Source organism: Manduca sexta, chromosome 14 (genome assembly GCF_014839805.1).
Source record: "Manduca sexta isolate Smith_Timp_Sample1 chromosome 14, JHU_Msex_v1.0, whole genome shotgun sequence".
NCBI classification, from domain to species: domain Eukaryota; kingdom Metazoa; phylum Arthropoda; class Insecta; order Lepidoptera; family Sphingidae; genus Manduca; species Manduca sexta.
The window spans coordinates 3,507,782-3,517,355 of NC_051128.1; positions in this window are offsets into that span (position 1 = coordinate 3,507,782).

Below are 9,574 nucleotides of genomic sequence, written 5' to 3' on the forward strand. Positions count from 1 at the left end.
TCTTAATTAATTTTTGTAATAATTATGTCAAATGTGTATGCCAAATGCTACATTGTGTCTATTGCCTGTGGTCAGTTAATTATAATTTGATCGTGTTATTAAAACTTGAGAAGCCATCTCTCTAATAAACTAAATGTCATAAATTCACTATGTGTATTCTTACCTATAGCTATGCGGACGAGAAAATAAACAATGCTCATACGGAAATAAAAATTCTAAACGGTTTTTTTCGCGATAAATTTGTTATTTTTTCCCCACAAACTTTTGAAAACTAGTAGCCAGTCCACCCCGAGACCGTGAAAGTTGTAGAAGTTAAAATTAAACAAATTTATTGCGAAAAAAGTCCATAACATACTTTTACTTCAACGTCAAACATTCGCGTAAACACAAGAAATATCTAAAATTAATAAGTATAAAAAGTAACCACATGAGTTTAACTTTGTAATTTTTTATTAGATTAATCGTAACTTTGAATATTTCTACTAATTTTTCGAATTAATAATCATAATTCGCGAATCGCTATCACTTTTAATCCGACATATTCAGAGCTAGGGCGGCGCCTGGGCGGCCCGCCTTACCGACTATCGCGGAGGTACTGAACTCTGCTCGGTGTGCAATCAGTGACTCTACTATGGATAACTCCGGTTGTCGCTTTCGAGTTACTTCATTATCGAGTTATTTTTTAAGGGTCATCTAAGATTACGCTGCGATTTTCTGAGTTTATTAATGACAATTGTGTTTATAGTCATTTAACGAATTCTATCTCAGACAACTATGATTTATTGATAGGTAACGCTACGTATAAGAATATATTACTTCATCAGGTATCCAACCTTTACCAAGAAAAAGAAATAGGACAGAAACTAATTTATTTAAACAGATTATCTCACAGTTCTAAATTTCATTTGACGTGAAGAACAAAAACAAAATAGAATGAGTAAGTATAATATAATAAGTCCACATAGTTAAATCGATATTGCTTTATCGATGAAGCGGTATTTGTAATCGATATTTTGCTCAACAGATATATGTAGCTATAGGTCGACAGACATATGATTGATAGTGGTATTTTAATTGTTGCGATTTGAAAATTAAAATATTGTTTAAACGAGTTTTACGTGACATAAAAATAAGTAAAATTATTAACTTGCTGTGTAAATAGAGGATTTTAAAACATTTTAAATTTAATACGCATTATACTTGTTATATTGTAAATCGTATATTCAGTATTGTTTTATCTTCATAATATAAGACTTATAAAAAAATGTACCTAACATATTTTTAATTCGATTGTGAGTTTGGTTCAATATTACAGAAGTTATAGCCTATATCCACGCTGCTCCAAAAATTACAGTATGTACTTATTGATAATAAATTTAATATCGTAGAGGTAGAGATTGTCGAGAGTCGAGATAGAAGTGACTTACAGTGGTACCAAGTCTCTTCCGAAACATTGGGATAATCATTTTATTTTTCACGCAATTTTCCCAGAATGTCCATTTAGTTAATTTTTAAACAACCTTCGTTTCACTTTATAGTGTCGTGATTATAATCTGAATTGTTTCGGAGTGATTACTCGTCTATTTAATATTTAGGTCAAATTGTTTAGATATTAACTGAATGAAGTTTTGGTTTGACCAGACGACTTTGAATCACTGAATTATTTGACATAATTATAAATATTGAATATGATGATGTTAAATTGGTAGAAATATTCTGGTTCTGGCCAGCTTTAAAATTTAGACAACTTTAAGATTACCGGGTGGTGGTTGCTCCTTTAACTCGATCTTATTTTCAAACTTATTCTATTAATGCCCTATACTTATACTTAGGTGTAGTTATTTTAATTTGCTAATCTGAAATATAGAATTTATTGCGCTCAGCATAGTGTACTGTTTGAAGCTATAGGATTATTTATTTGACATCGGGCTATGCTAAATACATTGGTGGTTACTTGTCTCTGAATTTAATTAGCTGGTGGTATGTATCATGTGCGAGTGACCCTGGGTAGTTACCATCTCAGTGTCTTTCTCTACCGTTCAGCTGTATCTACTTTTATTTCTAACTAATAATCAATCAGTTTAACAAACTTTCGCATTTATAACTAAGATGCCGCGCAGATTTGTTTCTAGACTGTTTAAAACCTTATATTATGTTGTAGAGGATTCCAAATGGTACATATTCTAATTGAGATCTTATTAGCGTTTTATATAGCAGAAGACAGGTCTCTAGAGGCCTACAGACGGAATCTATACCAAAAAAATATTTTAGGTATATAAATTATATAATCACAATGTGTATGTGATTTCGAAATAAAATATATTTGCTAATCTCTCGTATTATTTCCTCGCCCTAAAATTCTACCATGGATTTAAATGTCAATATTAACGTGTTGTTATATTAATGTAAAGTAAACAAACTACCAAGCGCGTGTCATCCCGAGGCATTCAATGTTAAAACTCTTCCGGATCGGTAATTCACGGGTTACAATGTTTCAATTGTTACATAATGTTTGTATAATATTTAGTACAAAATAACGGTGCATACAAGAAAATAATATAATAAAAATAGACCTTATTTTTGTTCTAGATAAGATATTAAATTCAAAAACACTCAAGAATTTACATATTTTAGAATCACGAAGAAATTCTGAAACTCATTAATAAAACATGCCCCTAGCGACTAAGGGTCATAAAATACACCCTAAGGGATGCCCTTTGACACCCAACTCCGCTGACCAATGAATAATATGGTAGCGGGTTTGTTTCCATCTTGGCAGGCTTCCTTTAATTTTTAACGTAAAATATCATGTTTAAATGAAAACATAATAGCGCCATACCGTGCGAAATATTTAGAAATACGTACTTTTTAAACATTAGAGTTAGCACAAGTTTTTAAAAAAACGGCGACGTGCTTCAAAAGTAACTTAATTGGTTGATTTGGAAAACAGCGTCGAGAAATCCTTTCATCTATTACGTTTTTTAGAAGCCCATAACTAAAACTTGAAATCAAAATATGTCTTCGTGCTCACATGTAGAACTATAAATAGTCTGAATTTAAGTAATTGACAAATCTCAGAATCTAGCTTAGGTAGGTTATATTTCACGTCGAATATAACTCATAAATTTCAGAACCTAACATATATTTCCATATTTCACGAGATATCCCCATCTTTGTTGTGGTCAGATTATTTTAACAGTCATGTAGTTAAACTACGCAAATCTCAGCCAAATAAATCGTACTAATGAATGCGTAACTAGCAGTTTTGACGAAATTGATGTCACTGGACTTTAAATGTTTTGGTACGCGCTTTCCTATTCGAAGTATGGACTGGTCTAGTGTACCCATATTTCGCTGTTTGCTTGTTCCATGATATTGGTTATGCTGTAAGAACATTGACTTTCTTCAAAAAAACACATATTTCACAGCAATCAATTTTTAATGTTTCCTCTTTGATAGACACAAACTGTTCAATCTGGTTCAACAAAAATAAAATCAACTCTTATTTCAGAATACCAACGTCATCACTTGCATTTGTATTGACATACCTACAAAAGTAACACAATTCACAATAAACTACAAAACTAGTATGATGTTACATAAATACCTAGGCATATAGAGCGTATAAAATAACCGAGACGTTTCACCCTAACTAAAATCAATTGCAATTACCGAACACGAAATAAGTACTTTACTGTAGTTTTGTAGCCTCACTGGTGGTGGGTCTCTCATATGCGAGAGTCCGCCTGGGTAGGCACCACCTCAATGTCTATTTCTGCCACCAAGCAGCAGTGTGTAGTCACGGTTGTGTTCCGGTTTGAAGGACATTGTAGCCAGTGTAACTACTGGACATAATAAGACTTAACATCTCATGTCCCAGGATGGCGAGCGCAGTAGAATAACGAAGAATACTATGTAATTCAAGGTGTTGGATAGTGTTTCTACTGTTTATGGGCGGTCGCATCGCTTACCACCAGCCGAACGCCAAGCTCGTCTCGTCATTCAAAGCAAAAAAAAAGTTCACAGAACCATCGCTACATTGGCTTCGGATAGCGTGACCTGTAAATACTTTATGATTCAGTAACGTAGGCGATACGTTCACTTTAAACTAACAATGGGAAATAAAAAACAAGATAGACGTAATAAATTTTAATATTCTCTTCAATGAAAATAAAACTCACATCATTTTTACATCACAAGAAAACATCAATTTGGGGTATCGTTAAATTCGAACACTCATATCTACAGAATAATTGAACACTAGCGGGTTTACTACACGCAAAATCTATTTTCATTCGCATTGCAGTAACATCGGTTAAATAACAAAACAAAACTGCACTGAAAAGTCTAAATAAAATTTCGTCCAATGAAAGATGTATTCGTCTTAGGTAGTCGGCTAGCTTGTCTTACAATCGTTTTCAATACATGATCCCAATCTCAATCTTCAATCCAATTCCAAGAATGAACCAATCAAAATTAGCCATTTGTAAGCTTGTCAAAAACTTTGTTCTGATTGGTCCATTTCGACGATGGATCGAAAAAGCGATTTGGATCGTTTTAACGCGGCGATAATAGAAGTGAAAAATTGGATTTAAATTTAATAATTAGGTAATTATTATACAAAAATTTAAATATAAAATATGTGTGCCATATACGACTTCATTGCTAGCAATGATTATTACAAAAATGCAATCAACATTAATTTCATTTTGCGTGTAATAACATCCGCATTTCTAATCAGCCATCCACTCACATATTTTATTACCGCTGCAAAGCCACTTTAGGAAAGTAAAGTATACCGATTAACCATTATTATAAATTAGTAAATGGTCCATTAAACTCAGAATGATCTATAAAACGTTTGCTATAATTAACTAATTTTATTGTGTTAATTTAAGGGTATTGTTTTATATAACGTGCACGGCACAATGACCCCATTACAACGAATGGTAAGTGCAGTGGGGTCCAATAGAATGTCGACGGACGAGAGATGATTACCCTTTGGCAGTCGACACAATTATGCCGGCCTGTTGGAACTGGATATACACAGGTTGACCCCGGTAACGCGACAGTTACGTGGGCTATTATGGCTGGTTTTAACAACTTGTGTACGATGGTCGCTATCCGAGCAAATATATATCCTACCACCAGTTAAATCCATCCATATGCTTAGCCGTAATTCATAAATTGAAAGGACATATAAATAAAAAGTCTGAAATACTTTGCAACGATAATAAAAGATTTACTAAGTCCGTAACATTATATTATCTTACGTCTAACAAAATATCTATATCGTTATTGTGAAGGATTTGAAATTGTTCAATAAAAAAGTTCAATTTGCTGTTAAACATTTTAGTTCATTTTTCAAAAACCCTTATTTTTGTCCCTTTTACGCCAAATAATTTAAGAGCCAAAGACAAATACACTGATTGTTTACAGATTAATAATGATTTATAAGGCGTGGCCAAACTAAAGTATTCATTTTAATATCACCGAATTAAAAAAAAAAGAAACATTGAAATAGAGTAGAATAAAGAACAATTTGAAGAAGGATTATTTTGCTGTTTTTTTAAAATTAAACAATTAATAATAATTGCCTGTCACTGATCTGTTTTTTTTTATTAAACACACACATCATCAAACCGTTGGTAAAAATGCGACAGTAGAATGCACATATATTTAAAATTCTTAAGTGTATATTAAAGTAATCAAAATGACTACAAACTAATGGATTTAAAATACTAAAAACAGACTATTTAGTCTGCTGTCAAATAAATGTCAACAATATCGTTATTAACTTATGGACGAATTTATTAGGAGATGATGGATAGTACGGTATACATAAAATGTAATACGAATTTCAAATAGTAACGACAAGGTACGGTTGGCATAAGCCTTTCTCGCACACCAGAGAATTAAAGAAATCTTGTTTTGGGGGCATTATTTAATTCTTATTTCATAATATAATTGTTTTAATCAACACATAGAAAAAGAATGACACGGTGTCTAAAACGAGATGCGTTATGTTCTCTCCTCTGTCGTGCGAGAAATTGGTATTATGTATATCGGCCTTAAAGAAGAACACGCAGACGCTTACAAAAACCAACCTTATAATAGTCTTGCAAGGTTTAAAGTCGATTTAGCGCTATCTTAATGACCAAGAGCAACATTATAACAGCGCTATCGCGAATTCCCGATTAGTTGTGTTTTTTTTTAATTTATTTAGACTGTAAACAAAAATTAACATGCTTTGATATTAAAGCGAGCTCAAAATGACATGACAATGACAACAAATAGATTTAATAAAATATATTTTTTCGGAAGTGAGAAACACACGGTGATTTAGTAATATACAGTGGCAACACTCGACTATCGATACTACACTTAAACTACACTTAACGCACACTAAACTATTTTATGGCAAACGATCACTTATCGTACGAGGCACAATACATAGTTCGCCGCACGTTCAGTAGAGCTTTTGATATTGAAAAATAAAATAAGATTCCATTCGTTTAGTATGGTCAGGGTCAATGTAGTTGCTTCGCCTTACAAAAATAAACTTACGCTCTTACAAAACATCGCTGATTTTACGCTTATCGATTACACAAACACAAAAGTTAAATCGATAACAAATCAAATAGATTTTTATGTAATTTGGATTTTCACATGCGTTACATCACCGTAGAGCCACGAATAATATCCATAAACATTAAATATTATGAAACGCAGTTTATTTTAAAAGTACTACTGAACGCGCGGCTCGGCACACCGTGGTCGCTGTTTATTTATACGTTAAAATAATTTATTATACACAACAAAATTCAAAATATTATGATATGTTCGTATGTAATTAATTTGTCTGACACCGCGCCGGGCCCGGGCAGGGATGTGAAGGTGCAGTTTGCGGAACGAAATATCGATACGTAAATATTAACGAGACATTCTCTAGTTGAAGCTGTGCTATAGATATATAATGGCAAACTTCATCTGACCAAATCATACACGTAGACTGGCCTTTTATTTATACTTTACTGTCAATGTTATTAATAATGCCATTATAAGGAGATTGGAGTTTTGATCTTTATTAAATTAAGCAGGTGGTTGAAAAGGTGGCAATGCAGTAATAAGTAATAATTAAATAATCTCATGTACCTTGACTTATCATAAGTGCAACTATGTTCGCCTACGTGATGAATAAAGCGTTTTATTTATTTATTTTAAATGCCAATCCAATTGATAGCCTTGACAGTTTCAATGTCGTTTTCCAATTATGCCAAACTCCGGACCCGCCACGGATGTTTACACGTGAGATACATTGCGGTTTATTTAAATATCGCATGTTGAATACCATCTTAGATAAAATATGGTACGATATTGAATGTTTAACGTTTGATTGAGATATTTTTTTTAATTAATGATAAAGAAATGTGTAGAATTTTCGTGCGAAATTAAACGCCACAGGTTTAGATAACGGTAGCATCATCCTGAAGTTTGAAACAATATATTAAGAAATCTCATTACAAGGCTGACATCACAATATGTCCTAGTTTCTATTATTGGAATTTAAAATTTTGTTACTTTTATTTGGGAAATTTCTAATCCTGCTTTGTTTCCAGCACCATAAATATAAACTGTTTTGTTTGAGTTGTCGATGCGTCATTCGGCCAAAAAGAATCTCCTTTTTAAAACAATTCACACTAACTGCAGCACTTGAAACAATAGGTTTTTATCGATATTTTGGTTTTGAATATACGATATTTAAATTCACTTACACCCACACAGTATATACTCCTGTATGTTCTACTACGCACGGGAACGATAGGGAGGAAAATCGATCCCGTTTTGCATATCGATGAAATGTTTATCAACATTAGTTTCAAATTTAGGCATAGAATATTCCATAAGTAGGCGGAAACTTCATGAAGGGTAACTAGAAAAATTTCAAAGACAATAGAATATAACTTATCGACATTAAAAAGAACATCCGCAATCAGTCACACGATAGGTAAAAGTAAAAAATGGTAAAAAATAAACTCTCAAATGATATAACGAAAGAAATAAATGAATAGTGTACACTACACAGTACTATAACACCTACTGAATACTTAATTTAGTTACAATATATTAGGTCCCAATAACTTACAATGATCGAGAACACATCGACAATATCGATAAAAACTATCGATATTCAATTTTACGTATAAAGATTACTAATAATGTTCATCGAATGTTGTTTAATAGGGTAAATTAAAATACGAAATAAAATTTTAATTATTCTAATTTTACCAATGGCACAGGATAGTGGTAAATTACATACATAAAATTATAAATTCATATAAATTATGAACGTATACATAGATATCGATAGATCCGTTTCAAAATTTTAAAAGTATATGAAGAGTAAACTAATAAAACTACAAATAATAAATATACATAGATAACTAAATGTTTCAAAACAAAAGAATTATCGTTAAAATTAATGCTTCATAGTATCGATAGTTCTCACCTAAGAAGATAATTCTTGAAACTGACCTATCGATATCGACATTGTCACTACATCTATTAAATGATTTAAATTCGTTACGAAGGCAAGATTATTTCTAGAAAATATATTTCAACAAGTCATTCAACTGTGAAATGAAAAATCACAGAAAGCGAATAAAAAAAAAACTTAGTCTAAAATAAATAAAACAGAAAAATAACGACTTTTATACTTTCAACAAGTTTGATATGTTTTTTGGGAAATCTATTATTCGAGAACAATTTTTTTCGTAGATCGAAACAGTTTTAAATAATGTACAAAAAATATAAATATCGTACAAATTAGTAGATTTAAAAGGTAATTTTATTAGAAATTCCATTAACAAAATAAATGTATCATTTTGCAATTCATACCTAGTCAAATGGAGTTAAAAAATATGCATGACGATGAATATTTTATAGAGTTTTTGTGTCGTACAAGTTTTTAGAGATTCAGTCTTTTTAATTAGATATTTATTAAATCGGATGCATTTGATTAACAGGAACATAGTCCATATTTATTTATTATCTACACTTATTTACACTGCATACAAGAATTAAAGGCGTGCTTATTGCCAGACATTCTTTACCAGTCAACCTTACATGTTAAAACTGCAAGACACAAAAACAACCAGAATAGTATGAGGGAAACTCTGAAACTATGGCATGTGTTAAAGTATGTTCAAATTTACACGAATAATACATTAATAGAATTATTACATTCGTTAAATAAACACAGGATTGTTACGGTCAATATATAAATTAGAAATGCAACTACATACAGAAATATAAAATTATCAGATATCGTATATATTATACAGGTATATTATAAAGAAACATCACTGAGTCTGCTAAACATTAGACAAAATAAATAGACATTATTGACATACCCCGATTATTTACATGAACAATCTTCTTAGATTAATTATAAAACTAATTACTGTCAACCTGTCGATTAAGTGACCATATACGGGCAGCTTGCGCACGCGTTCGTTGAAAACGAGTTCCGTCAGCAAGAAAAGTAGCTGAATAATTTCAAAAGTTCAAAATG